Source organism: Vombatus ursinus, unplaced genomic scaffold, assembly GCF_900497805.2.
Source record: "Vombatus ursinus unplaced genomic scaffold, bare-nosed wombat genome assembly UNPS02014801.1, whole genome shotgun sequence".
In the NCBI taxonomy this organism is placed as follows: Eukaryota; Metazoa; Chordata; class Mammalia; order Diprotodontia; family Vombatidae; genus Vombatus; species Vombatus ursinus.
Genome location: NW_020954579.1, coordinates 17410576 through 17427652, shown reverse-complemented (window position 1 = coordinate 17427652; position 17077 = coordinate 17410576).

Below are 17077 nucleotides of genomic sequence, written 5' to 3'. Positions count from 1 at the left end.
AGAACTATAACTTCCTTCATTTTAGATATTAAATTTCTATTAATGTAATTAATGTTTCCGTTAGGCGGCTAGGTGGCACAGCGGACAGAGAGTAAGGCCTGGAGTAAGGAAGGTCCGAGTTCAAATCTGTCCCCAAACAGATTACTTACTAGCTGTGCGACCCTGGGCAAATCACTTTACCTAGGTCTACCTCAATTTCCTCATCTGTAAAATGAGATAATAATAGCCCCTTCCTCCCAGGTCTTTTGTGAAGATCAAATGAGATAGTATTTGTTAAAAAGTGCTTAGCACAGTGCCTGGCACATTGTTTTCTTCCTTCCTATGAATGCATTATTAATGTTATGAATACAACATTGACCCAAACTGACCTGTTCTACCATGACCTCTAGGCTGTTTTCATAGGAGTTATTGTCTAACTACACCTCTCCCATCTTGTACTTGTGCAGCTAATTTTTTTTAACCCAAGTGCAAGACTACATTTAACTCTGTTAAATACTAATGAGCCATTGGTCTAATCTGTTTAGATCTTTTGGCATCCTGATTCTGCTATTCCAACACATTAACTATGAATTCCAGCTACATATCATCTGCAAACATGATAAACACTCCACCTTCGCTTTCATCCACATTACTGATAAAAATGTCACTGTAGGGTCAATGAAAGGGCTTGGTAGCATTTCATTAGAAATCACTTTCTGATTGGAGAGCATTCTGTATTCAGTTATTCAACCAGTTCTGGTACCACCATCCATTCCACATCTTTCCATTTTGCCCACTTTGATGTAGGAATAGACATTTAGCCTGGAAGAGAGCATATTGGCCATCAAGTCCAAACCCCTTATTTATATTATTAGTTTATAATTACTTCATAATAATTTATCAGTTTCCCAGTAGATGAAGAAACTGAGGCACAGAGAAGTTTAATGACTTTCTCAAGGCCACACAGTAACTATCAGGGGCAGAATTTGAACTTAGGTCTTCCTAACTCTAAGCCTAGTGCTCAATCTACTGTGTCACCTAGCTATCTCATGAAACATGTTCTCAACTGCATATAAAAACCAAGGCAAAATTTATTTATAATTCTCTCTATCCTTTTAAAATTTTTTGTTGAATGAAACCACGGTCATGGGGACCCCAAGTAAGTTGTTTAGTGGTAATGGGGTAGTTATATTTTTAAAAAATTCTGGTATTTTTTTCTTTTTTGTTCCAAGGAGTAAGAACTTGCTTGAGAACTGCTCTTTTTCAGTTTGCCTGTCTCTGAAGTGGATAAGATGGCAAGGAGGAAAGCATGGGCAAAAAAGACCCCCAGCTAAGAGGGATTTCAAGAGAATTGGATCCAGGCTGGTGGACTGACTTTGTGTGAGAGAGTCAACTGTGAGGCCTGGTATTGTGGCCCTTCTGAGGAATTGGGGTGGACAAGTGACTAAGAAAGGAAGGAAGCGGGCATCTTCCAGTTCATCTGAGGGCCCTGTCAATTCAAATTCACCAAACAAATTTCTTAAATACCATAATTCCTCCCATTCGCCACTGGAGGGAATGACTTCCATCAAACAGGTCAGTCCCATTTTCCTCCCAAGCCAGGTCATTAGGCAGTATTCTAGCTACTGTTTCTTTCTGTGTTGTATTATACCCCTCAATCCTCTTAAAAAGGGCAAACAGAGTAGACTAGGGCTTCCCAGCTCTTCTCCAACACATACCCTATACTCCAATGCCCTTTGAAGATCTCTAAGTTTATTTAGATTGCATGACTCCAGGCAAATCATTTACCCCTATTTGCCTCAGTTTCCTCATCTGTAAAATGAGCCAGAGAAGGAAATGGCAAACCACTCCAGTATCTTTGCCAAGAAAACCCCAAATGGGGTAACAAAGAATCAGACACAACTAAAACTACTGAAAAACAACAAACTTTATTTACTTCCTGCTCTCTCTTTTCCCCCTCAACCAATCAGTTGTATGATAGGAACTATTTCATCTCTCCCTCTAAAATCCAAAAGGGAAGGATACAGTTCCAGGCTTAGGGACTAGATGAAAGCTAGAGGATCCATCAATCATCAAGCATTTATTAAATACCTACTATGTGCCAGTCACTATGTGACTCCAATGCTTGGCTACAGTCTTGTGCCTGCAGCTTTGGGACCAGGTGAAATCCCGCCTTAGGGAATCTCTATGTCTCTCAGAAAGAACCAGGACTTATACCATAGGACCAGCAGGAGCCTTTGATCCAGGGTCTTCTCCCACTGATTTGAGTCTATTCAGCTCCAGAGCTGGACTCCTTCTCCTCTGCATGTTGCCTTGTGCTTTTGCTGCAAGACAAATTGGGGGAGCAGGAAAGAGAAATCTTGCTCACCCGTTGCTGCACTCTCCAGAAGTGTGTTCAAGAGTTTTCTTCCTCTATAACTGGCTTTGTAATTCCTTAGCTCTATTCCCTTACCTTTAAATCCTCATTGATGTTATCCAGGCCCAGAAGGTAAGTCAGTTGCTACAGCCAGTCCACAGCCAAGTTTCCTAACTCTTTCATATTCAAATAGGTCAGTCACAATTTGAAAGGGGTTGCATTTGCACCTTTGCAGATGGGCCACTCAAAGTCTTTAATGAGATAGAACCCTAAAGTCTCATCTTCTTTATTACCTGTTCCTACAAATTGCAAATTCATCAAATGGATTTGGAAAGGGATCCCTTGATCAGCAACCAGTTTCAAATGTAACAGAGGCGGCTGAAGGAGGGAAAGGATTGCATTTCTTTTTGGACCTTGAGGACTGACTAAGCACAGCTGAGAGCAAAGATTTTTTGTATGGCATTTGACAAAGTCTTTCATAAGCTTTGGGGGGCAAGATGGAAAGATGTAACAGAGGCACTTGCAAAAGGAAAGGACTGCATTTCCCCTGAGGCTCTTGGCTTCAAGGACAAGTCTGATTAATGTTCTCAGGTTTTAAATTACTGTGCAACTATGTGCCTGCAGTGCAGGGTGATTACATCAGGAGGGCGATAAATTCCAAGGAGAGGTGAGCTACATGAAGAAGAAAGAGAAGGCCATGACAGTGCTGTCTGATGCAATGTACAGACTTTAGGCAGCTTCCAAGAGCAATCTGAGGAGATCTAAACCAATGGGACCCCACGCTGCAACTGGCATGGCTGAAAGTAGTGGATACTCCAGTGCAGATCCCCATGCAGTATGAATAGAGTTTCCACATTTAGGCCGTGTCAGCGACTTGACTGTGGTCTTCCAAAACCAGAATGTGAATGTCAGAGGAAATTATAGCCCTCACTATTTGTTTAGGAGTGGAGACCTAATCTCCAGAATGTGTATGCTGAGATTATTTTCCCATTTCTTTACCAACAGTTTTATTCCCAACTGGATGTTTTGCTTGTATAATGCATATTCCTTGTCTGGTCTGCTAGCATGGTACAGATTGAGTTTAGATGCCTTTAGAAACTCCCATCTGAGGTAGGATAGGGGCTCAAGCCAAATGAGATACATTTATCATCTAAATTATCCCTTATTGAACTTAGTAATAGGATCATAGATCATAAGATCATAGATTTAAAGCTGGAAGGGAGGCTTAGAGGCCTTCTAAGTCTACCCCTCCCTTTTTTTTTTTTTTTTTTTTAGAGATTAAGAAATCTAAAAAGAGGCTAAATGGCCCGCAGGTAATAAGTGGCAGGGCTGAGATTTATACCTGGATACTTTGAATCCAAATCCAGGCCTCTTTTCCACTAATCCATGTGAATTCAAAGCATTCACATTACAATAACACTGGTACTACCAACCTCACTAGTTTTTTTGTGAAGAAAGTTCTTTGTAAACTGGAAAGCGCTATGGAGTTGTGAATAATTATTATTGTTATCATTATCTAATCCCCTGCCTTATTATTGAGGCAGGAAGTCATCTGAGGGTGACGACTGGATTTTATGATAAACTAGTCCTAGGGCAAAAAAGCCTGATGGGAAGACTCAGTGATTGCAAAGGCTTGCAACCGTGAAACATGCTTCTCACCCCTATCTGGTCTAGGAGTTGGGTAGGTTTCTCGCCTACCACATCTTTGACTTTGGCCAAGCCATTTTCTATTCTTCAGGGAAGGCAGGCTAGGTGGTGCAGTGGATAGATTGCTGGGCCTGGAGTTAAGAAGACCTGAGTTCAAATCCAGCCTCAGACGCTTATTAGCTATGTGACCCTGGGCAAGTCACTTAACCCTGTTTGCCTCTGTTTCCTCATCTGTGAAGTGAGCTGGAGAAAGAAATGGCAAACCACTCCAGTATCTTTGCCAAGAAAACTTCAAAATGGGGTCACAAACAGTAAGACACAACAAAAACAATTGAACAACAACAACATTAGAAAGAATGTCTTGATTATTAGAACTATGGCATGCAAAGACAATTATCTCAGAGATAAGACTCAAAGCTAGGTAAAAAGAGGAATAATATTCCAATCCTTTGGAATCTTCTGGTCTATCCCATGATGTAATGCTTATGTTTGTTTGGGAGGAAGGAAGGAAGGAAGATGGTTATTCCAGTTCTTTCCATTCATAGGATCATAGATTTAGAGCTATAAGGGATCTAAGAGGCAAACCCCCTCAGTCCACTGATGAGGAAACTGAGGCTGAGAGTGGTTAAGAACTCAAGGTCACACGACTAGGAAGCGTCTAAGACAAGATTTGAACTTGGGTCTTTCTTTGTCTGACATTCTCCTTCGCTTAGCCCCAGTGGAGTGGTCAATCTCCATTTTCGAGCATCTCAAGAAAGAAGACAGCACATTTCCTCAATTAGAGTGGCAGGGGGCTAGAAATCTTGAGTTTATATTAACTCATAATATCTCAGGCACGTGCTAAACAGATAAGAGACATGGTGCCTAGACCATCATCTGCATTGCAGCTGTTTTCTTTTCTTTCTTCTTTCTTTTCTTTTTCTTTCTCTTTTTTTTCACCACTGACTCCCTTTGGGGGCCTTTGGGGGCCTACATTTGCTCTATACCCAAGACTCAGATAAGGCAGAGAAAGGGAAGGAGAGGAAATGAAACAGTAACATTTCACTTCTTTCTATCAAGGCATTTACCATCCCACTACCTTTTATCAATCTTATCACAAAAGACTTGAGTAAGGGAGAGAGCTGATTTGGCTTGAAGGATGCTCAGGAGTAAAATCAAATGACAGCTTTTTAAGTATACAGAGGATAGGATTTTGAGAAGAATGCCACTCCACTCTTCTCTCTGCACATGGTGGACAAGGTGAAGAATGGGATTAAATTAAAGGAACAGAGATTCATGGTAGGTAGACATAAAGGAAAACTTCTTGACAAAACACTGAAATGGGGCCACATGGGAGATCTTTAGGCAGACAGCAGATCATGAATGGCATCTTTTGGAAGATTAAGGCATTCAGTTTCCTCAAGGTCAAGGTCTAGATAAGATGCTATTCACAGACCCATTCCCTCTCTCTGGTTCTGTGATTGTTTGTGAGTGAGTCATTCAGTTTTCCTCATCTAAGCAATTGAAAAAGTGTTCAACCCACCCCAGGCTCCCACCTTGGCCCCATGGGCTTCTTACTTTTAGGGACAGCTTGGTATAATTCTGACACTGAAGCATCTAGTGCATGAGAATTTCTTGATGGTCTTGATATCGTTATTTAATATTGGCAGAGCATTAAACCTCCCCAACCAGGCAAGAAAGGTGACAATGCTCTGAGCCTGAGTACACCAACAAGAATTCCTAAACAAGTCAGAACATGGTCAGGCAACAAGCAGAACAGGAATAGAATTGAGGCTGGGGCTCCATATAAACCACCAGAAAGACAGGAGTTGGGGGAAACTTGTGAAAGAGGTAGGAAGGAAATAAGAAAACTAACAAGGAAAAAAGTTCAATCAGATTTGTAAAGAGCACAATTTACAAATCCATCACATATTTTACTACGCCGGGATTTACGGATTAGCTTGTAATACTTAGGAGGCTTTTGGTAATAAAACCCTGAGCTGAGGCAGTCTTGGGAAAGTGAGGCGGCAGAAAGAAACCTTTTCTCTCTATCTGGCTTTCATTTTCCCAGCATTTTTTTTATCTAGGCAGTCCCATTAATCTGCTCTTTATCTGCCTATAGAGAAGGATTGAGCTCTTTATTGGATTTTTGTCAAGAATAAATGATTTAGTTTGGGATATTGTGGAAACGATTTTTGTGGTATTACACCATCTAATAAATGAAACAGCGGGGATCAATTCCTTTCTTGCCATGTGTTCAACAGGCAGGGTGAAATATGCCCCACAATTATTTGGTATTGCACTATATAGATATTTATAACCAAGTATGACTGCATGTATATGGGGGCGGCATAGGCATGGGCTCCAAGACAGAGACATGATCTATCTACCAGCGGAGTCCCGGGCCTTGTGGAATATGCTGGCTGCAGATGCAGTTAACGTTCTCTTTGTCAGGCAGAGAAGAAGTCATACTGGAATAGCACTTACAGAAAAACCTTTCTTCTGATCTGAGTAGCATCATATAGTGGGTAGAGTGCTGGACTTAGAGTCACAAAGACCTGGGTTAAAATCCTGCCTCAGACACTTACTTACCAAGTCATTTCATCTGAATGAGTTTGTTTCTTCTTATGTAAAAATGGGACGATAACATTAGAATGTAAGCCTCTTGAGGGTTTTGTATTATATTGAGGGTCTTACTTGTATTTGTATCTCCATTGCTTAGCATAGTGTCTGGCACATATTAAGTACTTAATAAAGTTTATCTATCTATCTATCTATCTCTATCATCTATTGTTTTTTTTTTTTTTGGCAGGTGGGGAGGAGAGGCCGGGCAGTTTGCCCTTTTTTGTGACTCCAGCACTTAGCATAGTCCCCAGCACATAATAATAACTAACATTGCACTTTAATGTAGGCAAAATGCTTTCCATTCCTCATCTGTAAAATGAGCTAGAGAAGGAAATGGCAAACCACCCCAGTATCTTTGTCCAGAAAACCCCAAATGGAGTTACGAAGAGTCAGACAGGACTGAAATGACTGAACAATAAAAAAATGGGGTTGATACCAGTACCATTAGAATGTAAGCCCATTGAGGGTCTTCCTTGCTTGTATTTGTATCTCCATTGCTTAGTGTGTCTGATACATCATAAATGTTTAAGAAAGGCTATCTAGATGTCTATCTATCTATCTATCTATCTATCATCTCTACTGTTAATTTTTTTATATTTATGTATTTATTGCCTTTATTTGTATCCCCAGCACTTATTATAGTGCCTGGCACATAAAAATAACAACTAACATCTATATAGCACTTTAAGGTTTGTAAAATGCTTTGCAAACATTATCTCATTTTGGGGCAGCTAGGTGGTGCAGTGGATAGAGCAGCGGCTGTGAAGTCAGGAAGACCTGAGTTCAAATCCGGCCTCAGACCAGACACTTGACACTTACTAGCTGTGTGACCCTGGGCAAGTCACTTAACCTCAATTGCCTAATTAAAAAAAAAAAGCATTATCTCATTTTTATCTTCACAGCAATTTTGGGAGGTAGATGCTATTATTATCCCCATTTTATAGATGAGGAAACTGAGGTAGACAGAGGTTAAGTGACTTACTCAAGGTTATATAACTAATAAATAACTGAGGCAAAGATTTGAACTCAGGTCTTCCTGACTATAGGCCCAATACTTCACCCACCGTGCCACCTAGCTGCCTAGGCTTACATGTTGTTCTTGCTGTTGTTCCAGTCGTATCTGACTCCTTGCCACCCCATTTCTTGGATTTTCTTGGCAAAGATACTGGAGTGGTTTGCTATTTCCCTCTCCAGTTCATTTAACAGGTGAAAAAACTGAGTCAAATGAGGTTAAATGACTTGTCCAGGATTGCACAGCAAGTAAGTATCTGAGGCTAAGTTTGAAGTCAGGTCCTCCTGACTTTATCCACTGTGCCACCTAGCTGCCCCATGGGCTTACATAGTAACCACTTAAATGCTTGTTGATTATCTATCTCACTATATTGTAGGAATGAGTAAATGAAAAAAGCACAATGAAATGTCAGCTAGAGGTCCCAATGTTTTAGGTAACAGGTTTTCCCTCTACCCTCCTATCCACAGCAAGCCAATTAAATTCCTATAATGATAAGGCTGGTAGGGAAGATGCCCAGGGACAAAGGTACTGTTGCTCTACTTCTCCACCCGTTTCTCTAGTGTCAAACTCCAGATTAGACCCTTTGGGAGGTGGTAGAGTTTATGAATTCTTGGGGATGGATACTGGATTTCTTCCTGTTTTGGAGTATAACCCTCACAACCCTGAAGGCCAAAAAAGAATGGAGGATTTCCCTGTTTTCATAATATAGACTTCCATGTGGGCGCTGGGGTGGCACTGGATTGAAATCCCTATTCTCCTCTTTACTAATTATAGGATGTTGGGCAAGTCCCTTAATCTGTCCCAGTCCCAATATCCTCACCTGTAACATGAGAGAATTAGACTAGATTATTTCTAACATCTCTTTAAGTTCCAATTCCTGTGGTGTTATAAAATGAGTAAAATGGGAGATCCATAATTAAAATGGTCATACCTCCTCTCCACCCCTCCTTTTCAGAAGCACTCTGGATCCTCACAATGATGATAGGTTAGAGTCATTGACTCTGAGACCTTTAGATGCCAGCCCCTTCTCTAGTTTAAAATAGAACATGACCTGATCCAGGCAGATGAGGGAAATGGGAAGAATGACAACAGGGTGTAGAAACACTGAGTGGCAGAGTTGGGCAGTCATTACCTTAGAGCAGAAGAAGTTCTAGATTGCCTCAGCATCTAATGGTGGAACAGAGTTTTTTGACCCTGAGAGCCCATAGACCTTTTGTTTATTTTATTTTATTTTTAAAATAATATTTCATATTTTCCCTATGACATGTAAAAACCATTTTAACATACTTAAAAAAATTTTTAAGGTCCAAATTCTCTCCCTTTCTCTTTCCCCTCCTCTCTGAGAAGGTAAACAATTTGATATAGTTTATACATGCGCAATTATATAAAACATATTTCCATATTACTCGTTTTGTAGAAGAAAACTTAAACCAAAAAGAAAAAGAAAAAAAGAAAGGAGGGAAGGAAGAAAAAAAGAAAGAAGTAGTATCCTCGATCCGCATTCAGAGTCCATCAGTTCTTTCTGGAGGCAGATAGCATTTTTTCATCATAAATCTTTTGGGATTGTCTTGGGTCATAGTATTGCTGAGAAGAGCTAAGTCATTCAGAGCTGATCATACAATGTTGCTGTTACTGGGTACAATGTTCTCCTGGTTCTGTTCACTTCACTCTGTATCAGTTCAAGTAAGCCTTTTATTTTTTTCTTTTTGGTGAGGCAATAGGGGTTAAGTGACTTGTTCAGAGTCACACAGCTAGTAAGTGTCAAGTGTCTGAGGTTGGATTTGAACTCAGGTCCTCCTGACTCCAAGGCTAGAGCTCTATCCACTGCACCACCTAGCTGCCCCAGTTCAAATAAGTCTTTCCAGGTTTTTCTAAAACCATCCTCTTCATAATTTCTCATAGCACAATAGTATTCCATCACAATCATATACCACAACTTGTTCAGCCATTCCCCAATTGATGGGCTTCCCCTCAATTTCTAATTCTTTGCCACCACACTAAAAAAAAAAAAGCTGCTGTAAATACCCTTGTACAAATAGGTCCTTTCCCCCATGGGCCGTTTAGAGATCATGTCATCCATTGTACTGGCTTTAAACAGTTTATCACCTACCTCAGAGTCAGATTCAAAAAATAAGGCTCAAAGTCCCAACCAATATATGAAGAGGGAAAACTGTAAAGAGATCTACATTAGGTGTAAGATTATATTTCTGCCATAGCCCAGTTAGTATTATTAGCTTTTCTCCAAATGCAGTTTGGCCACTTTCTAGGAGGTGAAGGGGAAGGAACTTGAGGAACACCTCTCCATACCCCAGTTTGCTAGGGACAATGTTCTTAAAGGACTTTAATGAAGGGGAAAAGTAATCTGAGATGAAAGAAGGGAGAAAAACCCTTGTTGCGAGGTTGAACTGGATAAGAATGTTAAAAAAGAAGACAAGGAAAAGGGATAGCTGCACCATTAGAGCTCCAAAAATAAACAGTCAAACTACTAGATTTTAGGGTATTCCTGAAAAGAAGGAACTGGATATTCTGAGAAGGAAAAAGATGCTTGTCCTTGAAAGAATGACATTTTAGTTGGGGTGACGGCACATGCCTGTAGTGGCTGCTGCTTGAGTTTGGAATATCTGAGCTGTAGGTAGGGCTGAGATTGATTAGATGTCTCCATGAAGTCTGGCACCAATATGGAGAGCTTCTGGGAATGGAGAATCACCAGGCTGCCTAGGGAAAAGAAAACCTAAAAAATGGAGCAGGTTGAATCTTCTGTGCCAATCAGTATTGAGATTAAGCCTGAGATATTTAGAATAAGTCTCGAAAGAAAGAGTGAAAGAAAGAAAGGAAGGAAGGAAGACAGGAAGAAAGAAAGACAGGAAGAAAGAAAGAATCTAGTAGAACCACTGGCAGCAAGGTGATTCAGTAGATAGAACTCTGGGCCTAGAGTCAGGGAAAAGTCACAACTTCTCCCTTTTGCCTTAATCCACTAGAGAAGGAAATGGCAAACCACTCCAATATTGTTGCTAAGAAAATCCCATGGGGGGCAGCTAGGTGGCGCAGTGGATAGAGCACCAGCCCTGAAGTCAGGAGTACCTGAGTTCAATTCCGGCCTCAGACCAAACACTTGACACATACTAGCTGTGTGACCCTGGGCAAGTCACTTAACCCCAACTGCCTAAAAAAAAAAAAGAAAGAAAAAGAAAACCCCATGGACAGGATGGTCCATGGGGTCATGACACAAATGAATAACAATAGTAGAGTCAATGAAACAATCAGATGAGAAACTATCCAGAGGTCAGATGAAGAGTAGTCATATAGCTGTGATTGATGATTCCCTGCTCAGGGATAATGAGAAGTTGTCCTGATAACAACAAAAGGGGGATCTTTTTCTAGGGCATATATCCAAGACATAACAGAGAAGCTCTCAAGACTTATGAAAATGAATGACAACTCTCCACTTTTGGTGATTCATGTGAGGTCAAATGATACTACTAAAAGAAAATTTTAAAATATTGCCAAAGACTACAATGAAACTTGAGACCCACTTTTGTTTTCTTCATTGTTGCCCATTGATGGCAAGGGATGCAGATGAGAAAATTTGATTTGGTAAATGAATAGCTAAGTAAGATGATGCTTGAGAATTGAACTTGGACTTTTAGGCCATGGCTTAAAATAGTGGGACAACAGACTTTTGGCAAAGATGCAATATACCTAACAAGAACTGGTATGAATGTATTTCACAGTCATTTATGCCAAAACTCTATTTGTAAGTCTAATGAAGAAAGCTTCAGACTAAAAAGGATAGGGGAAGGAGAAGACTGTCTATGTATATCCTCAAAGCTGAATACACTATATAAGTAGTTCTCAAATTTTTTGGTCTCCACACCACTTTACATTCTAAAAAAATTATCGAGGACTCCTCCCAAAATGCTATTGGTTATGTGGATTATGTTTATTGATATTTGTCATGTTACCACATTATAATTACCATATTACATTTTAGTATTATTGTGAAAATAATTTTGACCTCGTAGTCCCCCTGAAAGGGTCTTGGAAATCCCCCAGGTATCCCTAGACTTTGTACATATTTATTTGCTTGCTGTTCCCCCCAGTGAATTATGAGTTCCTTGATGGTAGGAACTGTATTTTGCCTCTTTTTTTTTTTTGGTATCCCTACCATGTGGCACAGTGCCTGGCACATAGTAGGCACTTAACATGTTTACTGACTGACTGGACTAGCATTTGAGAACTACTACCATGGAAAGTAGCTACAATGAAGGAAAAATAGTCATTCAGATATGCAGAAGTTCACAAGAGGCAAAAATAAAGAAAGGAGCTAGTAGGAAGACTCCTAGCCTCAAAGGTCTATATGCAAATGCCCAACAATAAGAAAGAAGGTACTAATACAACGTACGACTACAAGAAGGCAATTGGGTCTCCAAAGCATCATGGGACTAGTGTGATGAAACCTATGATGGTATTTGGCTCTGGATGGCTATACTTTATTCAAAGGAAAATGATAGGTAAACAGGAATGGAAGAAAGAAGGGAAAATTAAGAAGGCATATTCTTGTGAGGAAACCAGGGGAACAGTACAGTAAAGAAGTATGGTACAGATCATTTGGATAAAGGTCAATGGAGAGAGAAATAGAAGTGATTTTGTCATTAACACATACTAAAGATCAGCTATACAGAACTAGGAAATAGATGAAAAGTTTTTGATAGAGTAATGATGGGAGACTTCAATAATCCAGACAGCTACTGGAGCTTTCTCTTTGGCAGAACGAGCTGTCTCTAGGTAGAATTTTTTGACTTGCTTTAGTGATAATCTCATCCTTTAAAAGGTGGAGAAACCAACAAGGGAGATTTAATTACAGAACTCATTCTCACTAAAAGGGAAGATTTGTCTGTTGGGGAAGAAATGATAGGTATCCAAAGGAGAAGTGATCACTCCCTCCTAGAATCAGTGATAGAGGAAAGGAAATCTAAGGATAGTCTGGCATTCATACAAGATTTTGGAAAGTATATTTAAAACAGTTCAGAGGAAGAATAGAACGTGTCCCTTGTACTAAAATTCTACATGGCACTTCTGTCCAAGAGAGATGGGAGATGCTCAACAATGAAATTTCAAAGATACAAAGAGAAAGATTTCCATAAAGAATAAAAGTGAAATTTGTCTGAAGAAATCCATGTGGATGCACTGGAAATTCACCCAACAAACTTATATTTTTAGAAGAAATGTGCAAAAGGTGGAAACAAAGCCAAATGGAGGATGAAAATAATAGTGTGTCCTGGTTATAAAAATATTGCCAGGAATGCTAAAGTTCAGAATGAGCTGAGGTTGATAAGGGAACAATAGAATGGGGTTTAAATATTTATTGTGAGGAAAAGCAGGATTGAATAAGGAGTAGGACCTTTGCTTGGGATGGATATGATGATGATAATTAACAATATAGAGAAGGTAGAGATGCCCAGTTCTAAATTTTGCTTTTGTTTTCTCCACTAAGGAGAATGGCCATTGCACTGGAAATAATAGAATAACAACAACAACAACAACAGCCATGGCTGATAGAGAGCTTCCATAGAAGGAAATAGTAAGAAAGTGTCTAGTTGCCCTCAATGGATCCAACTCACCTGACTCAGATGAACTCTGCTCTTGGGTCCTGAAAGAAGAGCAGATGTGATCCTGTGTATTCTTCAGTAATATTTGAAAGATCATAGAAAGCAAAAGAAGTGCCACATGACTGAAGAAGGGAAAACATCTTCATTTTCAATAAAAGAAAAAAGAATAGTGTCTGCAAACGATAGGTCAACAAACTTGACTTTGGATACCAGGAATATTCATTGAAAGGTGATGGGTGAAAATTCAGGAAAGGAAATAGAACTAGCACGATTTCATCAAGCTCTCTTTGCTGTTTTGTTGAATCTACTTATGGTGTCTAGTAAGAGGCCATGCTCATAAAAGGGTCTTGGGGCGTTCTCCATTTTTAGACCATGTGACCCCCCCCAAAATGGGCCTTGATTCTTGCCTTCTTCTTTTGTTCTTTCCTCTTTTAGGTGAAGGCGATTGGGATCTCTGACCTTGGGAGTTCAAAAGGTCAGGAGAGTACTTTGGCATCCTAGTATTCTAGAGTCTAAGTTCCAGAGCTAGTGCAGCATCAATGACCCAAAGAGCAAGAGGTAGCTTTCAGGAGTTACCTTTTGGACCAATGGCACCATAAACTGAGACAAGGACATGGCTGGCAGTGATGCCACCTTTGGACATGAATTTGGTGGGACCAAATAAGTAGGAACTGAACTAAGTTAATCCTAGTCCTCCACAGACCAAGGTAGTATAGGGGAGAGTATACTCCCAAAGTATTGGGAGGAGCGTTTGTACACTTGTTCTTGCTATATCTGTCAATACGCTTTTGCAAGGGGGAAAAAAAGATGAGACATGACAGACTAATCTCTTTTTCTTCTTAAGCCAGTTACTAGAAGAGCAGGTGAGGGGATTGGTGTAAATCAGAAGTGTCAAACATACCACCCACAACATCCCAAGCAGGCCTGTACCAGATTAAAATATGATTGGGAAATATTTAACAAAATCAATAAAAATATAATAGAACATAGATAATGTTAATATGTGGTTTTTAAAGTCAATGTCTATTTCAGTTTGACACACTGATGTAGATAGAGTCTTCCTAGATTTTCACAAAGCTTTTGATAAAGTATCTCAAACTGTTCTTACAGAGAATATGGGACAATGTGAGCTAGATAATAATATAATAGAGAGATTCAGAAGGCTTGGATGACCAGACTCAAAGAGCAGCAATTCTCAATGGTTTGACTTCATCATGGCAGGAAATTTCTAGTGTAATACACCAAAGATCTGTGCTTGGTCCTCTTCTGTTTATCTTCATTTTTTCTTAATCAATGACTTGGAAAAAAGCATTGGAATACTTATCAAATTTGCAGAAATAGTGTAGCCTGGGGAGTTGGGACTTCTTGGTCTCTATGCTGAGGTTGTCTCTGACTTAATGTCAGAGCTGTAACACATTTGGGGAAAATTCAGTAGAGGTAGGGTGACTAGTAACTGTGAGTATAATTACACAAGGAGAGAGGTGCTAAATCCGGGGGATCCTGGAGGTGTGGCCTGAATGTGAACCTAGTGCCCACCAGAGAATCTCATGATGAGAGTACTTGGAAAAGGACTGTATGTCATCCTTCCCTGCCCTCCTCCCAACACCTGCCGAGAAGAAGGGCACTTTTCCATGATAGCATCAAGGGCAAATCCCAGCTTGCTCTGTACATGTGATAGCTCTGTTTGCTACAAGGTCTTGTCATTGATTTGTATAACTAAGCATTTTCATTGTTTTCCTATTTCATTATAAGTTGTGTCTCCCACTTGCAACACCTCTGTGGAATGACATTTAATGTTATTCTAAAGTATATATTGAGATCACTTATTGCAAATAAGCCTTGTCCCCAAAGTTGTCAGGAAACAAGCCATATCTTCTCTTTTTTGCATTCACAACTTAACCACCCAGATGAGGAATCACTGTCTTCGAAGTCTACTCTTAATGGAAGTTTCATCTGATACATTTCAGAGAATATTAAAGTAGTTATTACATTAAAAATTAATAGGGTACGTGCAAGAGCACATCAAAATTTAAGCAATGTCCCTGCTGTTAGCAGGGCATGTGCTTATAGTGTGTTTTAGGAGTAGGGACATGCTATGTTGAGTCATTCAGGTTCTTTCCCTCAAATCTTTCTGTGATGAAGGGTGCACATGTGCCAGAAGGCTAGCCAAGATCTATTGTGGCTACAGAAGAATATTTTTCTTTCATGTGAAAAGAACTAGTCCATTATCTAATGAACAATGAGCTCATGATCAAATGAAAACAGCCAGATTCTCTAGATCATAGGACCCTGGCAGTTAGGTGACACAATGGATGGAGCGTTGAGCTTGGAGTCAGGAGTCCAGCCTCAGACATTTACTAGATGTGTGACCCTGGACAAGTCATTTAACTCTCTCAGCCTCAGTTTTCTCATCTGCAAAATGAGAATAATAATACAATAATAAATATTGTTAATAATAATACCTTGCAGAATTGTTATAAGAATCAATATATGTAAAGCATTTTGCAAGCCTTTAGTGCTATATATATATATGTAGATATAGATATAGATATGCTAGCAATTATTATTCTAGTCTGAAAGGGTCTTTAGAGATAATGTCACCAATTCCTCTCATTTTGAAGATGAGGGAAAAAATACATTAAGTGATTTATCCAAAGTCATATATTTTGCAGATAAGAAAGAAGAGATATTAAATGATTTGTCCAAAGTATTGTCCAACAGGAATAAGGTAATCTGTGGGTTTGCATAGGATTGAGACAAGGCAAGATGCAAAGAGCTCTGTATTGAAAATTAGGGAACCTGCCTCTATTGCTTACTATGTGACCTTGGACAAGTCACCTAATTTCTCTGAGGCTAGGCATTCTCCCCTACAGAATAAGCAGGTTGAGCTATGGACCATGGAAGTGATAATCTATACTCTCCCTTGGTCAGAAAATATCTGAAATATTCCATCCAGTTCTGGGTGTCAAATTTTAGAAAGGACAAGCTAGAATGCTCCAATAAAACAGATGGCCAGGATGGGAAGGAAACTAAAGACCATGACATATGAACATTAGTTGAAATAACTGGGGATGTTTAATCTAGATAGGAAAAGTTAAATTAAGCATTCCAAAAGTGGAATGGGTTGCCTTGGGAAACAGATCAATCACTATTTTTTTCCCTTGTTTTTTTTGTTGTTTGTTTTGTTTTTTAGGCAATTGGGGTTAAGTGACTTGCCCAGGGTCACACAGCTAGTAAGTGTCAAGCGTTTGGTCTGAGGCCGGATTTGAACTCAGGTCCTCCTGACTTCAGGGCCGGTGCTCTATCTACCAGATCAATCACTATTGCCACCACCAAACCAGTTGCTGAGCACCCATACCCTCTTCTCCCCTTTCCCCCCGATCAGTGGTCCTGCTTCCAGTTCAGTTCCTATAGCCATCATCCCAGGAAGCAACCCCATAGAGATAGGACCTGACAACTGCTTCTCTGGGTACTGTAGCCACAGCAATTAAGGACCCAGAAAAGAAAATTCTCATTACCAAAATCCTTGGCACTGTGAAATGGTTCAACATCAGAAACTGATATGATTTTATTAGTAAAAATGACATTCAAGAAGATGCATTACCATGTATTTTGTCACTAAGGACCACAGAACTTTTCCTTTTGACTTATAGCTGAAACCTTCTTTAAGCATTGCCTAGCCCCATTGGAATACTATTATCTTCTTAAGAGCACAGATGGTCTTATTTTTCTGTTTGTATTCCTAGAACCCAGAACAGTGCTTTGCACACAGTAAATACTTAATAAATGCTTTTTCATCCATTCATTCATCTCTTCATTCATTCATCCATCCATCCATCCATCCATCCATCCATCCATCCATCCATCCAT